We start from the raw sequence: 17698 nt of genomic DNA, 5'->3' as shown, positions 1-17698 counted from the left end.
GTACCAGAATTTCAATATGGTTTCCAAATTTGTGTGTGTGTATGTGTGTGTGTGTTTGGACACACTTATGTATAGTGTGTATACTTACCCATTTCAAATATGATTCCACACCATTATTCATTAAGGAAAAAAAAACAAAAGGAAAAAAGGTTGTAAGTTATATAGTCTAAGGAAAGAGAAATTGCCAAGATCCACAGCATTCATTTGCTTTATCCTGATCTGACTAATAAGCAACTATTTGGCTCTTAAATCAATGTGGATTTTTTCCCCTGTAGGGATTGCAATGTTCAGCTCCTATGTAAGTTATGATCAACCAAAGACAGAGTCTCTTCCTTCAAGAGTTCAAAGCATTGTTTCAGAAGTTCCACTTGCAGATACAAAATATAATGAAGTATTCATTTGTGATACACAGGACCATCCAATACAAACACAGATAGTTTTTTCCCCCCTTTTTTATTGTAGTATTTATTTTTTTAATACATATTGTTTTATGAATCATGTTGGAAGAGAAAAATCAGAACAACAGGAAAAAAACAATGGAGAGATATTAAAAAACAGAAAAAAGAGGTGAATATAACATGTACTGATATACATTCATTCTCTTTAGTTCTTTTTCTGGGTGCAGATAGCATTTTCTGTTCAAAGTCTGTTGGGATTGTTTTGGATCACTGAACCACTGAGAAGAACCAAACCTTTCATAGTTGATCATTGCACATTCTTTTTTTTTTTTTTATTTAATAGCCTTTTATTTACAGGTTATATGCATGGGTAATTTTACAGCATTAACAATTGCCAAACCTCTTGTTCCAATTTTTCACCTCTTACCCCCCACCCCCTCCCCCAGATGGCAGGATGACCAGTAGATGTTAAATATATTAAAATATAAATTAGATACACAATAAGTATACATGACCAAACCATTATTTTGTTGTACAAAAAGAATCAGACTCTGAAATATTGTACAATTAGCTTGTGAAGGAAATAAAAAATGCAGGTGGGCATACATATAGGGACTGGGAATTCAATGTAATGGTTTTTAGTCATCACCCAGAGTTCTTTGGCTGGGTGTAGTTGGTTCAGTTCATTACTGCTCCATTGGAAATTATTTGGTTGATCTCATTGCTGAGGATGGCCAGGGCCATCAGAACTGGTCATCATATAGTATTGTTGTTGAAGTATATAATGATCTCCTGGTCCTGCTCATTTCACTCAGCATCAGTTCATGTAAGTCTTTCCAGGCCTTTCTGAAATCATCCTGTTGGTCATTTCTTACAGAGCAATAATATTCCATAATATTCATATACCACAATTTATTCAGCCATTCTCCAACTGATGAGCATCCATTCACTTTCCAGTTTCTAGCCACTACAAAAAGGGCTGCCACAAACATTCGTGCACATACAAGTCCCTTTCCTTTATAAAAAAGGAATCTCTTTGGGATATAAGCCCAGTAGTAACACTGCTGGATCAAAGGGTATGCACAGTTTGATAACTTTTTGAGCATAGTTCCAAACTACTCTCCAGAATGGTTGGATTCGTTCACAACTCCACCAACAATGCATCAATGTCCCAGTTTTCCCACATCCCCTCCAACAATCATCATTACTTTTTCCTGTCATCTTAGCCAATCATTGCACATTCTTGCTATTATTTGTACAATGTATTCCTGGTTCTCCTTGTTTCATTCAGCATTAAATTATGTAAATCTTTTCAGGCCTTTCCAAAATCAGCTTGTTCATCATTCTTTATAGAAAATAATTACTTTTCTACAAGAAATTACAATTCCACAAGAAATGATCAGCAGGATGATTTTAGAGAGTTCTGGAGAGACTTACATGAACTGATGTTAAATGAAATGAGCGGCACCAGAAGATCATTGCACAGGGCAACACAAATATTATATGATGATCAATTCTGATGGATATGACTCTTTCAAACAATGAGATGACTGAAGCTAGTTTCAATGATCTTGTGATGAAGAGAGCCATCTACACCCAGAGAGAAGACTGTGGGAACTGAGTGTGGGTCACAACATAACATTCTCACTCTTTTTGTTGTTCTTCACTTGCATTTTGTTTTCTTATTCATTTTCTTTCCTTCTTGATCTGATTTTTCTTGTGCAGAAAAATAATTGTATAAATATGTTTACATATATTGGATTTAACATATATTTTAACATGTATAACATATATTGGATTGCTTGCTATCAGGGAGAAGGAGTAGGGGGAAGGAGGGTAAAAATAGGAACACAAGACTATGCAAGAGTCAATGCTAAAAAATTATCTATCCATATGTTTTGAAAATAAAAAGCTTTAATAAAAAAAAATAATAATCTTTCATTACCTTTCCCAATTGATGGGCATCCACTCATTTTCCAGTTCTTTGCTACTACAAAAAAAGCTGCTACAAACATTTTTGCACATGTGTGTCTTTTCCCCTTCTTTATGACTTCCCTGGGATACAGACCCAGTAATACGTCTACTGGGTATCCCCTAACCGGATATCCATAGTGTTATAGTCCTTTGGATATAGTTCCAGATTGCTCTCCAGAATGGTTGGATAATTTCACAACTCCACCAACAATGTGTTAATGTCCCAGTTTTTTCACATCCCCTCCAACATTTACCATTACCTTTTCTTGTCACCTCAGTCAATTTGAAAAATATGAAATGGTACCTGAGAGCTGTTTTAATTTTTATTTCTCTAATCAACAGTAATTTAGAGCATTTTTATACAATTATAGATGACTTCAATGTCATCATCTGAAAATTATCTGTTCATATTCTTTGACCATTTATCAATAGAGGAATGACTTCTATTCTTATAAATTTGTACTGTTCTTTATATATTTTAGAAATGGCACTTTTATCAGAAATACTGGATGTAATATTTTTCCGCAGCTTTGTACTTCCCTTCTAATCTTGTTTAGTTGGTTTTGTTTGTGCAAAACATTTTTAATGTAATGTAATCTAACTTGTCCATTTTGCCTTTCATAATGTCTCTAGTTCTTCCTTAGTCATAAATTCTTCCCTTCTCCAAAGATCTGATAGGTAAAATATCCCTTCTTCTCCTAATTTATTTATGGTATCATCATTTCTGCCCAAATCATGTGTACATTTTGACCTTATTTTCTTAGGGGATGTGAAATGCAGGTCTATGCCAAGTTAATATATGCCAATATAATAATATATTAATTAATAATTATTAAATAATATATATTATTTGTTATGTCATATTATACTAATTAAAATATAACTATAAATAATATTAATGATATATAATAACTAATGTAATATTTTAATAATATTATATATAATATATATTTTATATTATGTAATAGAATAAAGTTTTAGGTTTGGTGGCTAAAACTCCATCCTTTGTATTTTTTTTTTTTTTTTTGTTAACTCCCATTTGTTCTTCCAGATGAATTTTGTCATTATTTTTTCTAGTTCTACAAAATAATATTTTGGTAGTTTGATTGCTATAGCACTGAATAACTCAGCCTACCCACAAACAACTGATTTTTTCCCATTGTTTAGATTTGATTTTTGTTGTGTGAAAAATGTTTTGAAATTGTGTTCATATAGTTCTTGGTTTTCTCTTGGCAGGTAGATCCCTAAGTATTTTATCTACGTTAATTTTAAATGGGATTTCTCTTTCTATATTTTGCTGATGGGCTCTGTCAGTAATACATAGAAATACTGATGATTTCTGTGGATTTGTTTTATATCCTGCAATTTTGCTAAAGCTGTGAACTGATTTTTGGATGATTTTTTTCTAGGAGTCTCTAAGTATATCATCATGTTATCTGCAAAGGTGATAGTTTATTTCCTTATTCCCTATTCTAATTTCTTTAATTTCTTTTTCTTTTCTTATTGCTAAAGTCAACATTTCTAGTACTATGTTGAATAATAGTGGTGATAATTGGCATCATTGTTTCACCCCTTATCTTATTGGAAAAAACATCTAGCTCCTTTTCATTACAAATAATATTTGTTGTAGGTTTTAGATAGATACAGCTTATTATTTTAAGAAAAGCTCTCTTTATCCCTGTGCTCTCTGGTGTTTTTTAATAGGAATGGGTGCAGTATTTTGTCAAAAGCTTTTCCAGCATTTATTGCAAATTATCATATGATTTCTGTTCATTTTGTTATTGATATGATCTATAATGGTAATAATTTTCCTGATACTGAACAAAACCTGCATTCTTGCTATAAATCCCACATGATCATAGTGTATTATCCTGCTGATAAATTGCTGTAATCTCTTTGTTATTATTTTATTTAAAAATTTTGCATCAATATTGATTAGAGAGATTGGTCTGTAATTTTCTTTCTCTGTTTTAGCCCTTCCTGCTTTAGGTATCAGTCCCATATTGTGTCATAGAAGGAATCTGGCATTATTCCTTATTTGCCTATTTTTCCAAATAACTTGCATAGTATTAGAATTAATTGTTCTTTAAATCTTTGGTAGAATTCACTTGTGAATCCATCTGGCCCTGGAAATTTTTTTCTTAGGGAATTCGTTAATGACTTGTTCAATTTCTTTTTCTAAAATAGAAATATTTAAATAACTTAATTTATATTGTATTTCTGTAGAAATGTAAAATATTTTTGCAACTATTTATTCATTTTGCTTAGATTGTCAGACTTGCTGCCATAGAGTTGAGCAAATAACTCCCAATTATCGCTTTACTTTCTTTTCCATTGGTAGTAAGTTCACCCCTTTCATTTTTGATGCTGGTTATTTGTTTGTTTGTTTGTTTCTTTCATTTTTCTGATCAAATTAACAAAGGTTTATCAATTTTGTTAGTTTTTTTTCATAAAAACCAACTTCAAAATTTCTAATTTGGCACTTAATTGGGGGGGTTAATTTGTTTATTTTTTAGCTTTTTAAGTTGTGTGCCTAATTCATTGATCTCTCCTTTCTCCATTTTATTTATGTAGCTATATGGAGATATAAAATTTCTTCTAAGAACTGCTTTGGCTGCATCCAAATAGGTTTTGGGATGGTATTTCATTATTGTCACTTTCTTGGATGAAGTCACAGATTGTTTCTGTGATTTTTGTTTGTTTGTTCCTCTAATTCTTTAAAATTAGATAATTTAATTTCCCTTTAGTTTGTAGTCTATTTTTATCTGGCCCTTTATTGAATATATTTTTTATTACATTGTGCTCTGAAAAGGAAACATTTACCATTTACTCCTATTTTCTCACCTGTATATACTTTTGTTCTCTCCATCCTCTCCTTAGTAGTATGTTTATTTTCACCCACTCCACTCACTACCTTATCTTTTATCACACCTTCCCTCCTTCTCTTACCTTTTTCCCTTATGTTTCTGCCCTCCCTTCTTTCCTTTTTCCTCCTACTTCTTTCTAGGGTTAGATAAATTTTTATACCCAAATGAATGATTAATTATTTCCTCTTAAAGTCAAAACTGATGAAATCAAGCTTCAGACAATGAGCATCCCTCTTTCTTTTTTCCCTCCATTATAATAGGTCTTTTATACCTCTTCATGTGAAGTAATTGTCCCATTATATCTACCCTTTCCTCATTTTCCAATACTGACTCTTTTTCATTCCTTAATGTTTTTTTCTTTGATGTCATCACATCAGAGTTCATTCACAACCCCATCCTCAGTCCATGTGATGACCCCTTCTGTCTGCCCCAGTAACAGATACAGTTCTCAATAGTTACAGATATTATTTTCCCATCTAGGAATGTGTGTGTGTGTGTGTGTGTGTGTGTGTGTGTGTGTATCTAACTATCTATCTATCTCTATATTTTCCTGTTTACCTTTCTATGCTTCTCTTGAGTCCTGCTTGTAGATTAAATAATTTTCTATTTAATTCTGTTGGGTTGGGTTTTTTTTTTTTTTTTTCATAGCAAGGAGTGAAAGTCTCTTCCTTCATTGAAGCTCTATCTCCTTCCCTAAAAGATGCTGATTCTCACTGAGTAGTTAATTCTTGGTTGTAACCTTAGGTCCTTTGTGTTCAGTAATATGATATTCTAAGTTGTCTGATCCTTTATTGTAGTAGTTGCCAGATGCCAGATAATCCTGACTGTTACTCTTTGATATATGAATTGTTTTTGTCTGGCAGCTTGCAGTATTTTTCCTTGATATTATAGTTTTGGAGTGTTGCAACAATGTTCCTTAGGTTTTTCCTTGTGGGATCTCTTTCCAGAGGTGATAGATGGATTCTTTTCAATGAGTATTTGCCCCTCTGTTTCTAGAATATTGGGTCAGTTTTCCTTAATGACCTCTTATAGAATGCTATCCAGGCTCTTTCTTTGGTTAAGGCCTTCGAGTAGGCCAATAATTTTAAATTTGTCTTCTCTGGATCTATTTTCCAGGTTAGCTGTTTTCCAAATGAGGTTTTTTCACATTCTTCCATTTTTTCATGCTTTTTAATTTGTTTGATTCTTGTTGTCTCACAAATTTATTAGCTTCCATTTGCCCTCTTCTAGTTTTTAATGTGTGATTTTCTTCAGTAATCTTTTGTATCTCTTTTCCCATTTGGTTTATTTTACTGTTTAAAGAGTTGTTTCTTCAGGCTATTTTTCCCTTTCTTTTCCAAATTGTTGACTCTCTCATGCATACCTTTCATTTTCTTTCTTATTTTTTTCTTCTACCTCTCTTATTTGCCTTTTGAAGTCTTTCAAGAAGTTAAAGCTCATTTATCACGCAGGGACTGATGATGATCAAATTGTAACATTCCAACTATATATGATGGTTTATATTTAGTAAAATTTAACTCTAGTTATTTGGTATCCTTAATTTATTATGAATGGAAAAGCTGATTACTCTCTGAAGGCCAGGAAAAAGAGTCAAACTCAAGGCATCATTCATTTCATGAGCATACCTCATAGGCAAAAGTTTAGGTGTAATTGATCATATGTGGAGAAGATTAACTAATGGAAACTATGTGTCCATTAGGCTTATGATAGCTAAATAAAGTATTTCCATTGGCATAAATATGTATCTATTGTGAAACAAGTGGAAATGTCTATTTTTCTCCTTGAAGCTTTTGGTATCTTAAGCTTCATATTTTTCTTTAACAAATAACCATAGTCCTCAAGAGTTTGATATTTTTAGTTACATTTAAGATATCCAAAAAGGATTTTTTTTTTATTTTAAAGGTTAAACTTCATTCTTTAGGCATTTAATAGGCACCTAAGAGTATTATGATAGAAAGAAAATAAAACACAAAGTAGTACCTGCCTTCAAGGAGTTTACATTCAATTGTATAGGACTGCCTAGGTGATCATTTGGATATAGTATATAAGGTCTGTAATCAAGAAGACCCAAACTCAAATCCTGCTCCAGAGACTTCCTGGGCAAGTCACTTAAACTCTTATTGCTTCAGTTTGATCATCTGTAAAATGAGGATAATAATAGCATCTACTTCTAAGGTTCTTTTGAGGTTCATGTAAGATAATATTTATAAGTATAAAGTATAAGTATAAATAATGGTAGCCATTATTGTTGCTATTATAGTTATTGGAGGGAAATGACATGAAACTATACAAACACAAACAAATAAGCACATCATAACAAAATAATAGAAATAAGGTTTACCAGATTAAGTAGTATTTAAGAAGAGCTTTAAAGATAAGGACTTTATGAAACAGAAATGAGGTCAGGAAGCTTTTTGATTATGGAAGAACAGATTGTTTAAAAAAAATTGGCTTTGGTGTGTCATAAATGAAGGGTAACAAACTGGACAGTTTGACTGGAATGTTAAATAGTAACCCAATTAGTTATATGACATAAACTGAGCATGGTAGATTAGAACAAGATGTGTGGTGTGAAGGGATTTAAAAGTCAAACAGAGTCATCTTGTTGGTCAAAAAGTATTTATTTGTTCTACCATGTGTCAAACACTGCTGAATGCTAAGAATAAAAAAAAAAAAAAAAACGACAGAAGACAGTAACTAATTGGAAACAATCAGCAGCAGAACACATTATCATTAGGAAGGAATCAAGAGAAGGAAAAAATGTATTTATTTTAAGAGTTAAAAGGAGAATCAATGGAGTACATAGTAAACGAAAATGACATAGTCAGATCAGCTTTGGTAATATCCCTTAGGCAAATATATAAAGGAATAAATGGAAGGGAAAAGACTGGAGGGAAGGAGTTCAATTTGAAGTCAACAAAATAAGCAAAAGAAGAATGAAGGTTTGAACTCAGGTATGAACAGGATGAATTCTAGAAGGGAATAAATATGAGATAAATTATGAAGGCAAAATAAAAAAATATATAAATGATTACTTTATAAATGAAGGACAAAAGGGAAAGTAAATTCAGTATAATTCTGAAGTTTTGAATTTTGCTGACCAGAAAGATGGTAGCACTCTCAGCAGAAACAGGGAAGTCTACAACACCAGTAGCAAATCATTTTTTTCCAAGTATAACCTTATATCAAAAACAGAATTATGATATTGCATTTCTGGGATTAAATTATCTATACAGTGTTCTTTGAGTGCAAAAAATATAAAAGTGTTCAAAATATTTGTTTCAGTAAAAATAACATCTAGAAATTATGATGAAAATTCTACCATGTGAAAGTCATGACATTTTTCCTGTAAATTCTGTTTAAAATTGTCTTAGTTTTCCTGAAGACCTAAAATGAAAATGATCCTATTTCTATTGGCAATGTTTTCATGTTTATCAAATTAAATTAAAATAGTGTTCTTCACAATTTTTTTTAAATTAAAAACATATTCAAAGAATGACTTCCAGTTTTTTCTCGCAATTATGATGATATCAAATGGCAAATAAGTACAGAAAGGATAGTCTTCAATGTTTTCATTCAACAGACACTAAAAACAGGAATACCATGGAGGAAATGAAGTAAGTCGGTGATAAATGAAGCATTAGAAGTCTACCAAGACAAGGGAAATAATAGATCCATTCTACTGTGTACTAATGAACTAATGATACTCAAGAGCATTTTATTCAGTTCTAGGCACCATAAGTCAATGGAAAACATGGCAACGTAGAATGTGTTCAGAGGATGGTGACTAGAAAAGACAAGAGACTCAAAACTATGTCAAATACAAATCATTTGAAGGAATCAGGATGTTTTCAAGGGAGAAGAGGAAACTTAGACTGGGACATAATCATACTCTTTAGATTCAACTAGGTGGTACAGTGAATAGAACACTAGACCTGGATTAAGGAAGTATTGAGTTCAAAGCCAGTCTTAGATACTTAGTAGCTGCATAAGGAAGATTCCCTAGATACATTCCTTATCTATAAAATGAATAGAATAATAGTACTTTCTTCCTAGGGTTTCTATGAAAATAAAATGAGGAAATTTGTAAAGCACTTTGCAAATCTTAAATCATTCTGCAAATGTGAGTTGTTATTATTAATTGATGAATTATCATGTGAAAAATGAATCTAATTTATATAATCTTTATAAATTCTGAGTGCTAATTGTCACAGGGGAACACTAGATCTGGAGATAAAAAGTCTTCATTTCTAGAGAAAATGTGTACATCTTTCCCCTTAGGATTCTAGGAATAACCCTAAAGGTTTCAATTTATTCCTTTTAATGCTTTTGTGTTCTACTGTGTTCTCATCAATATTAATTACTAATTATGCCTTTATTATGTTATTTTTTAATTATTTCAATCATGTCTGACTTTTTGTGACCCCATCTGGGGTTTTTTGGCAAAAATCCTCGACTAGTTTGCCATTTTCTTCTCTTACTCATTTTACAAATGAGGAAAGTGATGAAAAGAGGGTTAAATAAATTTTCGAGTCACACAGTTAGTGAGTGTCTGAGAGCAAATGTCTTTCTGACTTCAGGCCTGGCACTCTCTCCACTGTGCTACCAATCCATCAGTCAGTCTCTTCAGTGTTTAATAAATATTAGTTACTATGTCCTCAATATTTTAACATGTTAGTAATATCTTACCAATAGTGTTACAGTATCAGTTAACAAGTTAATATCAGTTAGCCTTTGCAAAAAGATATATAGAGAGATAATATGGCAAGAAGTGCAAATACATCCCTACATCCCAAAGTCATACTTTTAGCATACCTCCATGATGCCTAGGGAGAGTGGACTCGAACTTAAAGTAATTCCTGTGATACATTTGTATTTACAGAATTCATTTTTTGATGTGAAGGAAATTGTGGAAAGATTGAATTTCAACTTATAGAACCAGCATCTTAATGTTGATCTATCATGTCACCTATTCAAGTAGGTCACCCAGATCCTTACTCTTCATTAGCCTTGTATTTGGCTGTGCACAAACTCTAGCATAGACTCTATCTAGTTCATTCACAGTTAGTGATCTTTAACTTTTCAGAGTTTATAAGGCTGTATTCTAGTCCAATCCACCTAATCCAGAAAAGCTTGACAATGAGGAGACTGGTGGGATTTAAGTGCTAGGGTTTTTCCCTCAGGCTTAGAGGAGTATCACATACATTCCACCATATATTGGGAAGAAGAAGGGGCAGTATTGTATTCTTTGGAAAGCATTTAGGAAAGTTTGAATAGCTTTTTCCCCCCCTAAGTGTGGTTAGAGATACAGTACTGACTCAGCACATTAAAAGTTAGGAATTAGTTCTCTCTCCTGTTAATTTCCATGGTTTATTGATATCCTTCATCATGAAGGAAGTTGAAATTATTTTCTCTCTCACTTAAAATTACTATTTTGGAAATGTTTGAGAGATCACAAGGATAAGGGGAAAAAATCAATTCTTCTATCTTTTGGAATTATAGTTTGTCACTGTTTTGAACAAGTTTCTTTCACATTTCTCAATGGAGTTTTTTTTTTAAACCATTTTATTGTTAATCTATAAATTGTTCCCCTAGTTCTGTTCAGTTTGGTCTACATGATTTCATAGAAAGCATTTATTAAGTATTTATTATTCACTGGAAATAAAAAGAAAGGCAAAAATATGATAGGAAGCTGTCATCCTAATGGCACAGAAAGCATGCATGCAACTATGTTGTATATGCACTACAATTATTTGTGGAATTATCAATTTTGCCATTTCTTAGAACACAGTTTTTTCTATTGATCAAAATTTTCCTAAGAAAAATGACATTTCCCAAAGAGGAATTTTCAATATTGAAAATTTATATAAAGATGTAAAGTAGAATATTTAACCTGCTGAAGTAATTATGTTGGTGACTTTTTTTGGGGATAAACATAAAATAGTTCTAGTAAACTTGAAGATTTTATTTTAATTGTCCAAAAATCATCTGTATTGATTTCAAGCACCATATATTTTTACTAGGATAATATGTGCCTGGATAAAATTTGTTACATAATACAGTAAGTGTTTTAGACTGTTTACAAAAACAGAGTGGAGAAATGAACTTTATTCATTAGTCTCTGAGCAAGTATTTTGAATGGCAAATGACAGGTGGGAGGAGGGAAAGGTGGAGATGAGAAGGGTCATGCCTCATTTTTGTTCCATACTCCTCTGTGTGAAAGGGAGAATAAAACTGAATGGCTGCATTGATACATTTCATATTTTCCCTGAGAGGTTCCTTATGATGAATGCTATAAAGGATTTGCCAGGAAAGTAAATTAATAGCCTCCTGTAGTCTCCAGCATAATTCAGTGCTGTGTACTTTTGTTTGTTTATTAGGAATATGATGTCACAGGCCACTGCAACCCTGTGACCCGAATTTTTTTTTTAAACTAACTAGTTTCAAATTTTGGACTTCTGTCTGGTATTTTGCTGCCACTACTCTTCCCATCTTGGCATTATCACTAACTAATTTCACATGAGGTAGAAACCACCAGCTTTTCTCTTTTTCTGCTTCCTTTTTTTTTTTTTTTTTTGTATTTTTTTTTCTATCAATTACCATGAGGAAACGTGTTTCTTCATTCAGTGAATCTGTGATTTCATCAATATGTGGTTCCTATTCATCAATACTAATGGGAAAGATATAACTTATTCCCAGTTTTTCATCCTATGAAACTCTGTTTGGGTGTTGGAATCCTTACAAAGTGTTAACTCATTAGAGTTGATAGAGACACTAATTATCTAATTTAGCATGGTTTGATATGATTGATCTGATCCCACAAGCAGATGTTATGGGCCAGAACTTGAAACAAGGTATTAAGTGGAATTGAGGAGACAATGTTTAAAATCTAGTTTAGCATTGATTTAATCATATAACAAATAATGGTTTCCCAGTGATATAATGATTGGTGTGTATTCAGTGAACAGCATATAAGTAAGAAGCTCTCAGGGCCAAAGAGCACTCTGGGAGATACAGAAGCCCACAACCCCATTCTCGGAGGCGAAGTCAGATTCATTCCATCTTCCACCTTTGTGCTGGCTGGAGGCTGAAGAAAGCAGAGGCAAAGGACAAGCTGCAAGAGCTCTTGGAACCAAGCAAAGAGATAGGCCTCTAAGAAAACTAATCCGGCCCAAGGAAAGAGATAAGAAATAAACGTTTGGATTTTATCAGCTGGCTGTATTTGGAGTGATTATTACTCTGAACTGAAACTAAGGCTGCCTCCAGAAAACCTCCCCAAGAAACCTGCTCCCAGAGAGAACCATTATATTTTAAAGAAGAGAACACCACATTTGGGTCCTCCTGAAAATTTTCTTAACGCAGTGAAGGCCCCAAAGCAGCAAATTAGTAGCCTTTTTTCTATTTTTATAATTATGTATTTCCATTGTTATAACTTCTGTGTAACTATTTATACAAATTCATTACTGTTACAGTGTTGTACTCTATCATGTGTCCTTTGTATGAATCCCAATCTTATACTTTTAAAAACAGTGCTATCCAATGATTTGTATTCATATAATGTTTCCAAAAGAATCCAGGTATTGAAAATGGATCTTTGTTTTACAGAAAAATTTGGGATCATTATAACTGTTAAATAATTTTCTAGGTTTAATTTAGTCTTTCCTACTACTCCATCCAAGTACTGATAAACAAGATCTATGAATTAGTCACACAACTGAATATGGTAGCCTATATAAGATGTATTTTTCATCCACTTTGCTTTTTGTCAAGGCAGTTTTCCTTTATGATTTCCTGCAAGATAATGTCTACATTCTTTTTTTTCATCTTGGCTTTCAGGAAGTCCAATATTACTTAGATTGTCTCCTAGATCTATTTTTTCCAGGCCAGTTGTTTTTCCTAGGAGGTATTTCATATTTTCTTCTTTTTTATTTTGTGTTTTTAGATTTTTGTTTTGTTTTTGTTTGACTGATTCTTGAAGTCTAATTGAGTCACTTCCATTTGTTCAATTCTAATTTTTAGTGTCTTATTTTCTTCAATTACCTTTTTTAGCTCCTTTTATGTTTGGCCAATTGAATTATTTTGTTCATTGCATTTTTTTCTTATTTCACAAATTTTGTTTTTAAGTGAATTGCTATCTTTTTTCATATCTATTTTGGAGGGAGTTATATGCTTTTCCCATCCTTTCTTGCAAAGATCTCATTTCCTTTCCCCATTTTTCTTCTAACTCTTTTAAGATTATATATGGAATCTTCCAAGAAAGCCTTGTGAAATGGGGACCAGCTCTCATCTCCCTTTGGGGCTTTATCTAGAGTTAATTTACTTTTAGGAACCTCAGGATTTGAGGTCTGTTCTCTCTTTCCATTAAAGCTGTCTATAGTGAGAGTTATTTTTGATTTTTACTATTTTTTTTAAGGCTTGAGGTCTGCTCTTAAAAGATAGCTGCTTTAGTTTGCCCTGGGGCAGTTCTGCTGATTGACTTTGATTGCTGGGTCATCAATCATAGCTAGGTCCTGAGTTCTTTCAAGGCTCACTGGTTTACAATTTGCCTTTTGTAGAAAATTTGCCAAACCACCTGCTTGAAACCAGATCAGAGTAGCCTAAAAGGCTCATAGAAGATTCCCAGGTGCATGGAAGCTGCAAAGCTTTGACTCCAACCCCAGATTCTTGCACCAGTCTCCCTGTGCTGCAGTGTGGGGTTGGCAGATTGTCCCTCTATCCATTTGAAACAGACCTGTTCTGAAGTTCTTCCAAGGCATCTTCTTCTGGAAATGTGTTGTATTTCAAATATTTGTGGGTTCTTTGACTCTGAAGCCAGTTTAGAGTCCTATGTACTGTTGGTTTGAGAGAAGATTAGAAGAGGTCACAGAAAGTCATGCTGCTCTCCACCATCTTGGCTCTGCCCCCTCCCCTTTGCTTTTCCTAAATGTATTTTTAGGTTATGTCATTTTCAGTGATCAAGGTTCTTATTTAATTTTACAATATCTAGAGCTCAATATATTTAACATAATGTAATGACATAATATTATGTCATTACATAGTATTACCTAATATTATTGTTATGGGCCAGAACTCTGAAACAAGGATTCTTACAAGGTGTTAAATCAGTGAAATTGATGAAACAATGATTATCTAGTTTACGTGGTGATTAATAGTTCTCTAAGTTCAGTATGGTTGATTTAATCTTACAATAAATAATGGTTTCCTAGTGATATAATGATGGGTATATACTCAGTGTAGATCATATAAGCTGGGACTCAGTACCAGAGACAGACTCAGAAGGGCTTGGAGAGAGACTCAGAAGGGCCAGACACAGCCTCAGAAGGGAGGAAGAGCCATATTCATTCACTTCATCTCATAGCACTGGGGTGGCTGGCCTCCTGCACTTCCCCCACTGAGACCAAGACTAGTCTAAAAGGCTCTCTAGAAAGCTGGCCTGAACCCCAGACAAGGAAACTAGATTGTGAAGGAGATAATAAAGCATTTGGACTTTAACACCTGGCTAGTCTCATGGTGATTACTCAACTGAAAGGAAGGCTTCTCTAAAGGCCTCAAAAAAAACCATCAAGAACATTACATATGTGGACATCCTCCTCATTTACATAAAAATTCCCTCTTCCATTGAATTGTAAGTTGTTTTTCTTTAAGAGTAAAAGTCATTTTTTTTTTATTTAAACTTCAGAATTTAAGAGTTCTTGGCTTGTAGTAGAAACTAAGATGTTTACAACAATATTCTGTATGACAATAAGAGATATATTTTTTCAACTATAGGTACTTTTTCTAAACTAAACCAAATATCTTTTTATTCTCATTAAATTTTTATTTTAATTAAATTTATCCTCATTGAACTTTTTATTCTCATTTTTAAAAAATAACATCTTGTGTTCTCTGACTCTTTCAATCAGCTATTCAATGGGAATAGTATCAACTGAAAAATGGCTAAAAATATGGAGAGGTCTAAGTCCAGATGTCAATCAGTTCAAACCATAAGAAGTAGAACAAATAAAGCTAAAAGACAAAAGACAAAGAAGGATAAAATAAAGAATTCAAAAAGAAAAATTCTATAAAAATCAAAATAAAGAAAATAAGCAAATAAACAAAAAAGGCTTCAATATTGATGAATAGATTTATTTTATTTTATTCAATTAATGTTTACAAAAAATACTTTTGTTTTGACAATACCCCCAAATAGGTACTAACATTTTATTTTAAAAAAATAAAAGATACAGTATAATTAAGCATATAATCAAAATATGAATCATCTTCAAAAAACCATTTAACAATAATGAAACAATAAAACACTAAGTAATAAAAACAATACTTATAATTTCTTTACAAAAAGACCCCCCCAATACTTCTAAATTAAAAGAGGGATTAAAATAGTTATGCCTTGCTACTATAGCTAACATGTTTAGTTATCCAAATATATTAAAAATCCATATATATACTATATATAATATATACAAATTATGTTATCTATATACATTCAATTTCTATACTGTTTCACTCCTATATGAGAAATTTATATGTATATTCATGTATATATACATAAATATATTCTATCTATATAATATATTAATGTGCCATTAAGTAATATATTATATTATAATTGTGATATGTATTATAATTATATTAATATACCATTAATTTTTCCATAAGATTGTCTATTTGTTTTTTGTCTATTTGATGTCAGTGTTTTGTGTGTGTGTGTGTGTGTGTGTGTGTGTGTAGAGTGACATAAAGTCCTTGTCTAGATCTTAAACTCCTAAAACTCCCATAATCATTATTGTTAGATACTCTGTATGTTTCATGGACCAGATGCTAGCATACAAGTTGGTACTCTGAGTCTTTGCAAACTCTGGCCAATTCAAAGAAAAACATCTGTTTTCAAGAAAAACTGTCTAACTTACTATTGTAGCTATTGGTTTCTGATATTCTAAAATTATAAGATTCTCCTTTAGTCCAACAAGAGTTAAGTTTACTGAAAACTCATCGGTGTCTAAAACTTAATGCCATGAGAGAAGAAAACAGAGACAAAAATGCAAGAAGAAGAAAGAAATGTTATTTCAACAAGAAGATCAAAAGGAAAAATAACTAAAGAATCTCACAAATTTACAAAATGATAATTTTAGAAGCATATTAAAAGAAATAAATTAAGAAAATGATGGAAATTAGAACAGAAATCAGAGATTACAAAGTAAAATTCAGAAAATATGAGATTTATAAAGAATCTATATAAAGTGACTTTTTAAAAAATGAGATGGGCATACTTTTTTTAAAAAAATGGAACAAATTATCTTCAAAACAAAATTAAAATGCAGCAAAAAAAAAAAAATGAAGACAATCTGAAATCCCTTAAAACCCAAACAACTGAGTATTTGAAATGAATGCATAACATAATATGAAACAGTTTGTTCTCTCAGAAACACTACTGTGAAACCAAAAGAGTGGTTTTTTATGTGTATAGAAAGAAAAAGGATTGTACATTTCAATGGAACTTACAGATTTTTATAAAATTCCCAAATTGGGGCAGCTAGATGGCACAGTGAATAGAGCAGAGCCCTGAAGTCAGGAGGACCTAGGTTCAAATTTGACCTCTGGCAGTAAATGCAGAGGTGACCCTGTGCAAGACACTGAACCCCAATTGCCTAGCAAAACAAAACAAAACAAAACAAAAATAAATAAACAAATAAATAAAAACTACAAAACAAAACAAAACAAAACAAAAGCCAATGGGAAATTCCCATTTTAAAAAATAAAACTAAAGACCCCATTGTAACCAAATTTGAGCTCTTCAATATTTCAATATTAAGTCATAAATCTTCAACAACTACAAGGGTAAACCTTGTAGTTAAAAACAAACAACCAAAAAAAAATTGTCCCACTTTAATAAGGTTGAGAAAGGAGGAGGGGGATGTTATATGATATTCCAAAACCTAAGGATATCTGTCTATATCACAAAGTAGCATGTCACACAGAGTAAGAAGAAGTTTTAATAATTTCTACTATAGAGGAACAAATTAAGGAATTTTATGTGGAAATTAATTTTAAAAAGAAAGACATCAAAATTAAACTCATATAGGATGAAAAGATTAAACATATGAGTTGCATGTATTAAGGAAGAGACAAAATTATGGTGGATATTTTAGAAGCAATGAGAGGAAAAAAGTCAAAATGATAATTAATAAATGAAATTCAAATAAAAAAGTTTAATAAAAATAATTTAGAAGAGGGCAGAAGCTTAGAGGTAAGAATGAGATTAATATTTCTTGGAATCCAACAACAATAGGTAAAGATTATTAAAACAAAGAGAAAAGGAAAGGAAGAAGAGTCAGTCGAAATACAAATGTTCCTTTCTAGGATGAGCAAAGAAGGAGACATTTAGAACTCTTTACCTTCCCTGAGGGCAATTAAGAGAATAAAGAAGAGGGGATTATCAACCAAGCCTCTAAAAGGAAATTT

The sequence above is a fragment of the Sarcophilus harrisii genome, chromosome 1 (assembly GCF_902635505.1).
Source record: "Sarcophilus harrisii chromosome 1, mSarHar1.11, whole genome shotgun sequence".
Lineage (NCBI taxonomy): Eukaryota > Metazoa > Chordata > Mammalia > Dasyuromorphia > Dasyuridae > Sarcophilus > Sarcophilus harrisii.
Note: the sequence above shows the minus strand (reverse complement) of the source record.